Source organism: Notechis scutatus, chromosome 1, assembly GCF_049901735.1.
Source record: "Notechis scutatus isolate UNSWTSFEM ecotype Mainland chromosome 1, rNotScu1.2, whole genome shotgun sequence".
Lineage (NCBI taxonomy): Eukaryota > Metazoa > Chordata > Lepidosauria > Squamata > Elapidae > Notechis > Notechis scutatus.
Genome location: NC_142009.1, coordinates 196074901 through 196089510, shown reverse-complemented (window position 1 = coordinate 196089510; position 14610 = coordinate 196074901). Strand labels below are relative to the sequence as shown.

The 14610-nt window shown below is 41.4% G+C and overlaps 1 protein-coding gene across 4 annotated transcripts in view; it reads left to right on the top strand.

The window, feature by feature from the left end:
* Positions 1-14610, top strand: part of PSMD14 (proteasome 26S subunit, non-ATPase 14) — a 110067-nt gene that overhangs the window by 40445 nt on the left and 55012 nt on the right. The window contains exon 1 of one of the 4 annotated variants that reach the window (XM_026674417.2): positions 11403-11606. The exons of 1 other annotated variant lie outside the window; for it this stretch is intronic. The gene's annotated coding sequence lies outside the window, so the exon portion shown is untranslated. 2 more of the 4 variants (XM_026674415.2, XM_087949861.1) reach the window with 2 other exon arrangements.

Here is a 14610-nt window from a genome sequence, read left to right as displayed (position 1 = left end):
ATCTGTTTTCACTTTGTATGCTAAAAACCAGAGACATCTACAAGTGATCTTTAAAAATCTGTATAATTCCATCAATATCTATGGCAATTGTGACATTTATTTTCATGTTTCCTAATAGCTGAATCCTATAGAATCAACCATGTATGGGTAATATTCTATCTACCTACTTACCTACCTACCTATCCTGCCTTTCAGATAGATTTTACTTGAGGCATCTACATGGATGAGATTTCTAGGCAACACTTCCAGAAATACCTTGACGTTACCTTCTTGCTAAAACTGGATCCCAGGTCACTCAGATGACTTTATTGCTTAAGGCAGGATGGAACTAGTCTAGTACCTTAACTACTACTCTAACCTGACTCTAATTTTTTATTGCATCTGACTCAAAGGCAGGATAGATGGGTGGGTAGGTAGGTAGATATGGATGGATGGATGGATGGATGGATGGACAGATAGATAGATAGATGGATGGATAGATAGATAGATAGATAGATAGATAAAATAATACCCATACATAACTTGATTAAATAGTAGGTTATGATTATTACAATGCGTGAACAAAGTCTATGTAATCTTGAAATATTGATTGAATGATAACCATAAGTAGACCTGTATTCATTTAGTGGGCTGCCCTACTTAATTCTGTCTGTAGCCCTTCCTTTAAAAAAATATATTTTGTGGCTATGGGATCATCTGGAATGATACTTGATTTAGCATAGGAATGTACACTTGAAATGGTAAACACTATTATGTTTCTAATATGATTTTGCACTATTTTGTACTATTCAGTTACACAAATTCAATGTACAGCCAGTTCTCTTGCAAGTTTGTGCCAAGAGTTATTATGATATAGAGTGCATAAAGCAGTAAATACTTAATTGTGGAATATGATTTTGCTGCACAGTTTATTTTAAAAATTCCTTTAAAATGGAAACAAAGATATATGCATCCATAATCATTGTCAAAAACTGCACTAATACTGCCATGCTCTTCACGACAACATAAGGAGGGGAATCTTTGTTCCATAAGGTGGTCGCTTCAATTTCTGAATATTTATATATTTTTTATTTTTATTTGGTTTGTCAATTGCTTACAAGATAATAGGTATAAGTAAAAACATAGTTATGAATACATGGATACATATAAGAAAAATAAAAGAAACAATAGGACAGGGATGGTAAGCATTGTTCCATGATTGCTAAAAGCTTGAGAAATACTGATCTAATATGACAAAACCAGTGACCAAATCGTTTAAGCTACTATATCTGGTTTGGGGGGGGGGGGTGTCCAAATAACTCAATGGCAGCAGTGTTTTTAAAATCTCTTTCCTGTTATCTAGCGATCCTCCAGATTTTTGCAGCCCATATTTGGTAGCACCAAGAAGCTTCAGTAAAATAAATTACTGTGAATTCACTAGAGTGCAATGGAAAATCTATAGGCCTCCATATATTTTCAATTTTAACTCCCTGTAGTCTTGGCCAATGCAGCTAATAGAGAAAGCTGGAATCCTGGAACATCTGGAGTCCCTTCATTTTTTCATCCCTGCATTTTACTCGTCTGTTAAAGTCTGACTGCATAGTTAAATATATCTCAAAAAAGTACCCATTATCTCCATTAGGAGATACAGTCAGTTAGTACAATGCAGCCAGTTAGTATGTGTTAAAATTTCATGTAAGTTCTGTAAAAACCTGCAGGGTAAAGACAGTGCATTTTAATTATTATTTCTACAGGAATAAAGTACTCATTTGAGACTCCAAGTGTACTTAGGTCATGCACAAACCGGCTGTTATCTCTCTGTTTATTAGTGCAAATTGGCAGCAGAAATTCTGTCCGCTGAAATAAAGACTAAAACACAAATCAGGATGTATGTTTATTCATGTTATTTGTGCTGTTATCTTGGATTCATGCAATAGGTTTTAAAGAGCTTAGAAAAGAGAACCGAAGAAGCCTTGAGGACGCTAGACTCCTGTCTGGTGAAGATGTGTTTTCTCCCCTTCCTGCCTCTATTTCTGCGCTAAAAAAATTAAAGGACAAAGATCTTTCCAATAGCTTGGTGACCAATTAGAACTTCCCCACCACACTGCATTCTCGATAACTTTGTAATAAGAACCCCATACTAGAAATTATGAAGGGAAAGGGAGGAATCGTGCCAGTAAGACTGTCCCGTTCAAATATACCAAATCTCTGTGATTTTTTGACTACATTAGAAATACGGGAATTGTGATATGGACGTGAATCTCATTTCCAATTGGGGAGATTGTGGGGATTTATAGAGAGTCGGGATGGATTTGTAGTTTTTCTATAATATATAATGCCTATAATATAAAATGCAATGTATATAAAGAAGCAGAATATAGAATGAAGATTCATAACATTAATGGCCCAATACATTCATGCTTCCTATTAAATTTCTGTGGGAACTTTTGTTGTCCCAAGATTTTCTGTGCAGAGTAAAACCAGCTCTGCCTCATTTTCAGTAAGGCTTGTTGATATAATCTTTAGGTCTGCTCTTCACATGTAGTTGGGAAAAGAAAATTGACCCATCCATCATATTTTCTTCTACCTTCTAAATCCGTAGAAATTTATGTAGTCATAAATTTAAAGTTACATATTTGAAGCATTGTTCTTCAGTTAGAGCAGGGTTGTCAATCTCGATATTTTATCCTCAATAACACTCCTCAAATTTTAATAAAATCAAAACAGAAAACAATATTCCGATTTTAAGCTATTCTACTGAAAACCAACAGAAAACAGAGCAAGTAGCTATTACACTCAAAACTCACAAACATTTGTCATAATATTTAATAAGCAAGATCAAATTACTTTAAAAGGTATCCTGTCCTTGTTCTTTTGTTTTCATACAATGTATTAATTAAGCCATAATGATAAATTCTCATATTTTCTTATATGATTACTCATTGTAAGTATGACTGGTGATCTTGAATTTGAAATATAACATTCTTTATGTTTCTGATGTACTGATTAACAGAAAATATTGGGTGAAGTGGAATTTCAAATCCTAAAAACTCTATTATCTGAGGCTTTTCTTTTAATTTCTTTTTTGCTACCGTGTTTCTCCAACAATACGCCCCCCCATAGGAAGACCCAGCATGTTTTCTAGGCATAAAATGAAATTAAGCCCCTCCTCCCAAATTTAGGCCTACTTTAAAACATGCGAAATGGGGGGGAGGCGGGGGGAACTTGCCATTAGGAGTGCCCCGCGGGCAGCTACGCCTCACCATCAGCCGCTCCTAACAGCCAATCATGATGGAGCACAGAGAGCTCCCTTACCCCTCCCTTACCCAGGTCAGCAGGCAGGCAGCGTCGGCGTGGATGTTCGGCAGCGTTTCAGCCGCTTCTCAGGCCTCCGTAGTTTCCACTGTTCCCACCGGTGCTGGTGCCTCTCTCGCCAGCGCCGTCTCCAACAACAGCGTCTGAGTTGCTCCCGCTTTTCCCTCATCCCCGTAACAACAGGGAAAAAACATTTTGAACGCGCGCTGCGTTTTGGTTTAATCCCGAGTGGCTGGGTGGGCGTGAGAAGAGCCGAGTGAGTGTCTCTGCTGAACCCTTGGTGCTCCCACCTCGGGCTCTGCAAGTTTCCTGCATTCCAAGAGCCCAGGTCAAGCTGCAGCTGTCCCTCTCTCGCCAGCACCGTCTCCAACAACAGTGGCAGCAGCGGCGGGAACCGTGGAAGTTAAGGAAGAGGCTCCCCCACCCGAGAAGTGGCTGAAACGCTTCCACAGTTCCCGCCGCTGCTGCCGCGTTATTGGAGACGGCGCTGGAGAGGGACAGCTACAGCTCGGCCTGGGCGCTTGGAATGCAGGAACGGGCTGCGCACCGGGACTTTTGCAAACTTGCAGAGCCCAAGGCAGGATCACCAAGCGTAGCAGCAGCAGACACTCGCTCAGCTCTTCTCACGCCCACCCAGCCACTCGGGATTAAACCAAAACGCAGCGCACGGCGCTCCCAGGTACCTCAAAATCTTTTTTTTCCTGTTGTTACGGGGACGGGGGGAAAGCAGGAGCGACTCAGATGCTGTTGTTGGAGACGGCGCTGGTGCGCGGGGGCGGGGAGAAATTAATTCCTCCAAAAAAGACGTCCTAGCTATTTTTTGGGGGCTCAAAAAAAAATAAGGGCCAGCCTTATTTTGTGAGAAACACGGTAAGTGATATTCCCGTTATGTATAAATGAAAAGTCAATTTTCAGCAAACGCATGGAACCCAAAAGGATGAGTGCATTCATGAGGTGACTCCATTAATATTGATATCCCTTTGTCTGTTGTTTCTCTTTTCTTGTTTAATTCTGTTTTTAGAGTTTTTAATGCTTCTTCACAATTGCTAGTAATTAAGTTTTTAAGTACTGCAACTATAGTTTTATATTTATTGATTATTGGATTGTTGTGTGCTACCTGGAGACGTGAAATGGGTGCCCATATAAATTTGCTAAATAAATTGTAAAATATGAGACTTTTCCATTGTTAGTATGAAATTTATTAATTTAATCATAAGTCACTGCAGTTCTAAGTCAAGACACCCATATGACCCATGGCAGCTTTCCCCATGGTTGGTGACATTAAACATAACTGAAATTTCCAATCACTGTCCTCCCAGGTTATGCCATAGCAATGTACAGAGAGCAACCATTTCATCTCTACTCCAGATGCATTCAGGGCACACTGGGGACAGCAGCTTGATTTGGGACGATGTGATTTCTTTTCAGCCCCAGGACAGGAGTAAAGCATGGCAAAGTGGCTACGGTAGCAAAAACAGATCATGGTTTAGAAATAATTGAAGATAAGGCATTTAGTAGAGTTGGTGCTCCTATTAAACTGCCCCTTCATCATTCCCTGTTCCTTGGTGTCTTTTTGTCATTGGTATGGACAAATTTTCTTCTAAAGGAAACCAGCTTTATCATTTCATTGCTGTAGCTATAGCACATCCTGGCAGTCCCTATCTTATCCCTACCAGCGAGGTGCTAGCTTTATCTTATTCCCAGGCCATAATTTACACAGCTTTTTTGCTTTCCATACTGCCAAACACCTGGATCCATAAAATACAGAAGGGGGCAGAAACAGGTAGAGCAGCATGGCCCTGGCAGCTCATCCTGTCACCACAGCTAGGACCAAGGCCATCCCAGCAAATATGGCTTCCTTTGAAGTACAGGAGATGGCTGCTTTTCCGTAAGAGGAAATTCTGGAGAGACAATTAAGGCTTGTTCATAAAGCTATTCATCATTTTAGCCGTTGTCTATCCACTTCAGGATGAAGGCCTCTTCCACATGTTTAGAACCAATACTGTCCTGAGCTTTCTTTTGCCAATTGGGCCCACCATATTTGCTGATGTCATCAGTCCATCTTGTTTTAGGTCTCTTTCGTGGATACTTTTTATCAAGTGGAATCCATTCTATGATTGCCTTGTTCCACCTGCCATCCGTTCGTCTTGCTACGTGATCAGCCCATTTCCACTTGAATTCTTTTACTCTCTTGATGATATCGTATATTTTTGCTTGTCCTCTAATCCATGTGCAGGTCTTTCTATCTTGTCTTGTGGTGCTGAGCATGGATCTTTTTGTGGCTCTTTGCGCCACTCGTAGCTTTTAGATCAATTGTGAGGTTAGTGTCCATGTTTCACTGGCATATGTTGGAGCAGGTAGCACAAACTGATTGAAAATTTTTCTCTTCAGGCATAGAGGGAAGCTGTTCTTGAAAATTATGCTTAAAAGCTATTCAAACCTGAAAATATCCCTATAGATATACATCTTCTGGAAAGAAAAACAGTATCTGTTTTTCTTCAGTATAGTATCTTGTTACTATTGGCTACAGAAAGCAATGATTATCTCAATGAGGAAGTGTCCAATACACTAGGTATTTTATTATTATGAAAATTTGGTAGTCACCTAAACATGCAAAAACATGTCTTTTTCCAGTATGGGACCAAAAAGCCCAATGCTCCAGTTTCTGAACGCAGTGGATTTTCCACAGCCACAACTACACCCCTTAATCAAAACTATCTATTTGAATGAAAAAGTCACCTGAAGTTAAGATGACCCCCCCCCAAATTGGACCAACCGCCCCCCACATCTGTCTCAATAATCTTCTTCACAGCAAATCCTTTTCAATTTTTCCCATTTTAAAAATAAATTATTTAAGGAAAAAACTATTTCTTTTCAGGGAAACAGAACTGTAATGTCACAGTTGGAATCAATTATAGTACAACTGAGCAAATAATAGCTACCAGACTTATTTCCCTTTGTACTGTGGGTTCCCAAGAAGATGGAATATTTGATTTACATATCTTCTGGGTAGTCTGTCTAGGTTGTAGGACTACTAATTTATTTGTATTTACAGGAAATTGTCCAAGCTATTGTTAACTAAATTGGAGAGGTAGGTTTCATTGCCAGATAATGTATAGAGAGAGTGTGAAATGAAGTAGCTTTGCTGGCTGTTTTCCAGGAGAGCTTTGCTGGCTATCACCCAAAATAGTTTTGGCAGTAGCCATGTCAGGAGCCAGGATCATCACAGATGGCTATCACCATGATACTCTGCTTGTAATCTTCCCAGATGTATCTGGCAGATTGTTGCTAGATACAGATTTTGGGACTGTGGAAGGATCTTTCCATTTATCCAGAAGAACAATTGCAGATCCAGATCCCTATTATATCAAGCCAATTTCAATTATGGAAAAGTATTCCTAATCTAGAATCCTCTTATCAACTATCAGCTGTCCTTGGCCTGACGATCGGCTGTTCTTGATCTGATACTCAACAACAGAACAATAATAAGTAGAGCATATGGGCATCCACAGCATCCTGCTGCTTTTATCAGAATGAGCTACCTGCCAACACACTACTAGCTCCATCCCTTTGGGACTTGCATGGGACATCACAACACATATACAAAAGGGATAGGACTTGCATTGCAATGGCACCACATTACTTTTATCATTCTGCCTCCTGTGCACCTCTGCAGCTTGATCTCTCTGCTGATGCCATTGCCATGAGAAGCTAATGGGGGAAGGCTCTCTGGATGGATCAGAATGCTAAAGGAGGGACATATTGTTCCTCCTTTAGCATTCTGATAAAACAAAACTGCAGAGAGGAGGAAAAAACAGAGGCAGTAAAGAAAGCCAATGTGAGTACATAAGAAGCTTCATTAGTATCCGAAAAGAAAAGAAAAAGAACACATATAAGAAATGGGAAATTGGCCAAGCCAAAAAGGAAGAGTACAGACTAGAAGCTCCAAATTGTAGTGTTAATGTAAGGAAAGCAACAGAATCAGTATTCCAGCTGCTCAATTAAGAAAGCAAATAATAACAAAGAAAAGCCTTCTATTTTGGTTTAGACTTTTCTGACAAAAATATTGTAGGTTCCATAAGATCAAGCAATGGTGAAGACAAAAAAAAAAAAAAGGACAAATTCAACGGTGAGATGGGCCGCATATAAATTCAATAAATAAATAAATTTGAAAATTGAGACGGATAGAAACAGGGTTTGAAACACCTCTCTGAATTACTGTAGGTTTAATCTCCAAGACCAGGTGATTTCTATCCTGGGGTAATAGAAGTACTAGCAGATGGTCTGGCTAAACTCTTAGCTATGATTTTTAGAAATCCTGGAGGATATGATTGGAAGGTAGTAAGTCTTTCCCCTCTCCTTCACAGAAGGGAAAAGAAAAGCCCAACAACCTACAGACCAATCTATCTGGCTTCAATATTTGGGAAAATTCTAGAGTGGCTTATAAAGAGATCAGTCTATAAACACCTAAAAACAGTGCAACAATAACCAGAAATCCACAAACATTTGTCAAGAATAAATCTTGCGGTGTCACCTTATCTCACTTTTAAATTAAATAACTTCCTTAACAGATTGTAAGAATACTACAGATATCATATAATTTGACTTCAGCAAAGCACTTCACAAAGTATCCCATGATATGATAATTAGTAAGCTTAATGAAGTGTGACTGGCATGCCAATTAAATGGATACATAGCTAATTCAAACATCTACCTCAATAAGATTTAATCAGTGGTCTCTCCTCAAACTGGAGAAAAATATCAAAAGGGCTGCCACAAGAATCAATACTGAGTCCTCTGCTCAGCAGTAATTAATGATTGGGATGAGGAGGCAGAAGAAATGTTTGTCAGATTCACACAGAAGATACAAAGTTGGGTGGGACAGTTAAGACTGCAAAAAATATTAAAACCTTGATGCTGATGTGGAAGAAATCACCAGAAAATAATCAAATTAAATTCAAGAGAGACAAGTGCAAATCTCTTAGAAGACTAGGGATTCCTTGATTAATAATGAAAAATGTGGAAAAAGGTTATTGGAAAAATAGTTGATTGCAAACCATGAATACCAGCAGCAATGTACAGCTGCAAAAAAGACAAGTAGAATTTTAATTTGTACTAACAAGTATAATTACCAAATCAAAGGAAGCAACAATCCATTCCATTCTGCTTTGGGTAGACATTTACACTATTAATGTAAACATTGACCACCTACCATTGCAACGTTGAGATGGGTGACTATATAAATTTAATAAATAAATAAATTTTAACAATGGAACCAGTTGCCCATTGAGGTGTTGTTCCCTTCCATGCAAGTGTTGAGCCAGAGGCTAGGCAGCCTTATTTGCTGTAGCTGTGGTTCCTGCACTGACCAGGAAATTGGACGGAATGGACTAAAGCAGACCTGTGCAACGTATGGATCACAGACTATCAAGCAACCTTGTGTGCTTCATTGGCATTTTTCAAAACTTCAATACTCACCACTGCCGAATGTCGCATTGCTATTGTAGAAGGATCTGTCTTCACTACTCCAAAATATATACTGCTGAGCAGATACAATGCATCACCAAAACCCCACTCTAATGCTGCCTCTGGAGTTCTAGTCACCAAACAGCTGATCAACGTCAGTATTCCATTGTGACGCACAATTCTTTTTACCATGGTGGCTCTTTTTCCTTCGACAAGTTGTGCAAGCCTGAACTAAAGATTCCCTTTCAACTCTATTATTTAAGGTTCCATACCACAGTTATGAATTAAGTTTGGACAACTATTACAGTAGATGGTAGGAAAGAGATATAGTAATGGAACTTCTAAATTTGTAACTATCCAGAGGCCACTGGATCTTTGCAAGCCAGAGCTAATAAGCTCTAATTAATTCAGAGTTTAAAACTCTGATACAATAATAGTAATACCACTTAGACTTATATACCGCTTCACAGTGCTTTTGCAGCCCTCTCTAAGCAGTTTATAGTCAGTATATTGCCCCCCAACAATCTGGCTCCTCATTTTACCAACCTCAGACGGATGGAAGGCTGAGTCAACCTTGAGCCTGGTGAGATTCGAATTGCCAAATTGCAGGCAGCCAGCAGAAGTAGCCTGCAGTACTGTATTCTAACCACTTTTGCGACCACAGCTCTTTCTTTTTATAATTAGCTTTTTTTAAAAAAAAAAATCAGATGAAATCAAATGAAAATGAAAATAACTGTTGAATGTTTTAGATGTGAATCTGCTTATTTGAGAATATGGGAAATATTTCTCTCTACTTTGGTGTAATAGGGTTTTTAGCATAGATATTTGAGGATTTAGTATTATCCCATGTTACATAAGTGTTACACTTTATGAATTTTACCATCATACAAGATTAAGTATATGACTAATGTTATAATTCTATGCAAGCAGACTTAACTGGAATTCATCAGAACGAACACACTGAAATGTACAGTTGAGTGAATTCATAAAGAATTGCTATATATGTAGAAGATGGAATGCATTATTTTTGTAAATATTTCATATACCCTCCCTAATGCCAATAAACATGGTGGCAGAGAATGTGAATAATTATGTAAACGCTGAGGAAAATGTGAGGCATAAATATTTGAAAACATTAACTCGGATCCATAGCTTCTGGTAGGTCTATAGATGTTTCTTTACCTCAAAGGAAGCAGCAGCTTGGTACGCAAATCAGTTTCTGCCTTGGAATTGCTCCATCCATTGATAAGAAGCCCCTTGTCTGGCAAGTGAATGTGGGGTGTAGATTCTTGCACCAGCAAGAGGCTGTGATATCAAGATGATTATCTGGGTAAAACACTGGAATCTCATAATACCATTGCAGTAGTCACAAACTGTCTTTTCAACAGAAAGAAGAGGGAATTGGCTCAGTTCCCAGTCAATCCAATCCATACAGCATAAACACAGAACAGACCTTTTGTTATGAAAAGGTGGAATCTTCAGGCACCTTGCTGTAAGTGCCAGAGAGTGAAGCTAGATTTCCAAGGTAATTTAATTCTCATCAGTGACATTCTAAATACGCTCTAGGCACATAATTTATGGTCCACTTAAAAAAATAGTCTAACAAGAAGATGAAAGATAATTCAAAGATGTTCTTACATGATGTGTTTTGTGTTGTACTGTGTTGTGGACCAGTTTTCCACCACCTGTTTGGATGTCCTCAGCTGCAAGTGCCACAGGCCATGTTTGCCCCCAAATGGCAGAACTCTCAGCCAATGGACCAGTTTGAGGAAGGCTGAGGGGCACTCACATGCCCCTTTTTGTTAGGTGTAATTCCTTGAGATCTTGCTTTCTGCCCTGTGCAGTGAAAATTAAAAAAAACTGTATTAATCATAAAAGTATCCAGCCTGTGATGTTCCCTAAGAGCCATTTCACCTCCACCAGTTTTCTATACAGGTAGTCCTCGACTTACATCCACAATTAAGGGCAAAATTTCTGTGATTAAGTGGAACATTTGTTAAGTGAGCTTTGCCCCATTTTACGATCTTTCTTGCCACAGCTGTTAAGTGAATCACTGCCACTGATGAGTTAGTAAATCATTGTTAAGTGAATCTGGCATCACTGTTGACTTTGCTTGTCGAAAGGCTGCAAAAGGTGATCACATAACCTTGGGACGCAGCAACTGCCATAAGAACCAGTTGCCAAGCATCTGAATTTTAATCACATGATCCTTGGGAGGCTACAAATTTTGTAACTTTGAAAAATGGTCATAGGTTACTTTTTTCGGTGCCTTTGTAACTTTGGTCACTACATGAACTGTTTTAAGTCGAGAATTTACTGTACTGACGATAGCAATTTTCAAGGGCAGCATTCTTGGAAAGGGGGGAAAAGGCACTGTGTATAAATCACCAGAATTGATCTTTGCAAATTGCTGCTTATGCAGCATTCCAGCGATATTATCTTCTTTAATATCCAGTGGGGGGGGACGGGGACCTGCTGTCTACCTACAACCAAAGGACATAGACAATAGTAAGTCCAAAGCTACCCGCCTCCTCAGGGTGCAGAAGCAACTCCAACGTGCGCCTTGAGACGGGCAGAACACAGTGACGGGGCGGGACAACTCGTTGCTAGGATTCGCAGCTTGACTTATACGATTGGCTGCCAATGCAGCAACGGAAGACGGGGCCTGTAAGTAGGAGCGGGTGCCGCTCTTTGGCCCCGGAAGTGTTTCTAGGGAGTGGGGTGCTTGGGACGCTACACCGGGTTTGAATGAATCGGGCTGATTCATCGCGGCCCGGCTGAGCGGAAGGTGTCGGGCGGGGCGAGGCGAAGTGGGATTCCAGCAACCACACAACGGCGACAGACAGGTAGGCCGCGTGCGAGCTACGCAGGCGCTGACTGCGGGTGAGAGCGCGACCGTCGGGTTCTGCTGGTGGGAGAAGAGGGAGCCGGTCCGGCTTGTGAAGGAGCGCGTAGGGGGCTGTTTCCAGGCGAGCGGCCGTTGGTCATCTCCTCCTCCTCTCCCCGTTGTAAGGGAGTAATACTTGCTGAGGAGACGGCGCCTTTAAGCTCCCTTGGAGTCTCCTTTTTTTAATCCCAAGAGCGAGAGGCCCTCGGTGGAAAGAGGAAGGAGGGAACTTCACGGAGGTGGTGAGGAGAAATAAAAGTTCAGCCGGACGGAGCTCATGCCTCGAAAGGCGTCTTATCTTGACCCGCTGTGGGGGGACACTTCGGTCCTGAGGGAGCTCAAGCTGGATCTTCGTCCTGAGGCGGCTGAGAAAAGAGGCATAGGAAATTTCGCAGGCTGAGGTTGCTCTTGTCTGCCCTAAATGTCTGTGGAGATCCTCAGTCATCCAGGTCATGGTTGTCCCAAAGGTGCTTTTTTTTCAAGAGGCAACTGGACTTTTGTTTGTTTTTTGAAGACGTTTCGCTTCACATCCACTGAAGCTTCTTCAGCTCTAGAGAAGAATCTGAAGAAGCTGCTTGGATGAGAAGCAAAACGTCTTAAAACAAACAAACAGAAAAGTCCAGTTGCTTCTTGAAAAAGCACCTTTGGGATGCCTGTCCTAAACTACCAGCGAGCTTTCCTGAATTCGAGTGAACTTTCCTGAATTCGTTGAGAGCTTATATTTCCTTTGAGCCCTCCCAGCCTCAACATGATTGTTTTGAGTTTGGGAAACTTCCTGTAATCCCTTTGAAGTTGGAGTGATGGGCCCCCTGTTAAAACAACAACAACCCGGCAGCTGCTCTGGTCTTGTAGCCGAAAAATGGGCTTGTTTGGATTATGAGAGTTCGGAGCGACTCTTCCGATGCTGAGCAGCTCCAGTGTGCTTCGCTTGGCCCATTCTGTATATTTCTCATAGGAATTTTAGAAACCTGAAACAAAAACCTAAGGGCCTTCCTGAAAGGCATAGCTCCTGCTTGATCAGTAGATGGTAGCTTTGGCCAGGAAGACTTTTGTGCTATTTCATCAGATGGGACAGCTGCACCTCCTCCTGGATCTGGAGACCCAACAGACTCTCGCCGCTTAGTCACTTCATAGCTTGACTGGAAGCTTGAACTGGTCCAGAATACAGTGGCATGGGAATACTTCGATAACTTTTATTGTCATTTTTTTTCCTATGGGCACACTGATACACATTAAAAATAAAATTCTGCTGCCTACTCTCAAAAGCGTACACGTACATAACACACATATAGATATGCTGTATACGTATACTATATACCTGGGGTGTTAAAGTGGCAGCCCACAGGCCAGATGTGTTACGGGCAGGCCACGCCTACCCTAGCTCCACAAAGGCAAAGTCATGATACATCGTGATACACCACGTGATACTATCGAGTTGGACACCTGTTCTATATACATTTCTTCATACATTATACATTAAATGGGTATACTTTGTGAGCTGCACTGGTTGCCAGTTTGTTTCCAGGTGAAATTTAAGGTGCTGGTCATTACCTATAAACAACACCTTGCATAAGGCCTAGCCAGTTTGATCCAGCCCGATCAGCCCATTTTGGGTTCCTTCAATTAATACCATCAGTTGGGTTCCTGGAAGACAGCTTTTCTGCCTGGCACCTGCTCTTTGAAATTAGGTTCCCCCACAAGGTCCAGATGGCCTCACCCAGCAGGAATTTTGAGTGGCCTTTCCTAGCTCTTCATCCAGGCTTTGGTGAGATGATTAAAGACTCCCATTAGGTGGTGTGGATTTTTTTTCCCCATTCCTGTCCAGTTTTTTATTCCTTGTTCTTGTTTATTATAATTGATTTATTCCTTGTTTTCTTGTGAACCCACCCAGAGTTGTTGGGGATTGGGTGTTATGCGAATTTTAAAAATAATTTCTTTTGTAAATATGTTGAGGAAATCGAAGGCTGGCATAGAAAAAACCAAAGTTAACTCCTCACATTTGTTTCCAGCTTCTATAGGTCTAGTATACATATAATCCTTGAGTTACAACAGGACTCTAATTTCTGTCATTAAGTGTTGCAGTCATAAATCATGTGACTATTGCTTAGCAATGGCAATCTGGGCAGTTCCCATTGCTGTTGTTAACTGAATCCCATCAGTTGTTACCTGAAGATCAACCCTGATCTGAACTGTTCCAGGCTTGGTCCTCCCAGACCCAAACCTCCATTTCCCAAGCCAAGGTAGGGAGTTGCCTCCCCCTCAACTCACCCAAGTGCTTATTCTCCGCCTCCCCCATCTCTGCCCTCTTGGCTACCCTTCACCCTGCCTTGCAAGAAACCTCTAAGCCACAGTGCAGCCCAGAGAAGCCCCAGTTGAACCCAGCACTGCAGCACTGCCCTGGGAAGGTCCAATCCCCCAGGAAGCCCCAGCTGCCCCAGCCCTGCAGCATAAACACACAGCCACCCTGCACTCTGAGGTCCTGCCATCCTGTGTGCTTCGCTGTCCAAGTGATCTTTGCACTCTTCTTGCTCCTGCTGCTATAAGGCATACCCATCCTGATCCTTTGTGAATCAACCACACAAGGCCTTTTTCCTCACCTCGTATGAGGAAGCTGCTGCTACTAAGCTCAAGAAGAAAGCCTTGCCCAGCCAGGGCTTGTCTCCTGGAAGGATCAGACTGGGCATGCTTGGTCAGCAGGAGGAACAAGAAGATGCCAAAGGTCAGCTGCGGGTGACAAAGTGCAAGGTGTTAAAGGACTGCAGAATGCATGGGCCAAAATTGCAGAGATGGGGGAGAAGATGGGTAGGTAGGAGTTACAGCACCTCTGCTGTTGTAAGTTTGGGTGGACTGCCAAGTGCCTGAATTTTGATCACATGACCTTGGGGGTGTTGCAGTGGGCATAATTTGAGGAACTGGGCATAAGTATCATTTGTTCAGTGCTTCCATAACTTTGAACAAATGGT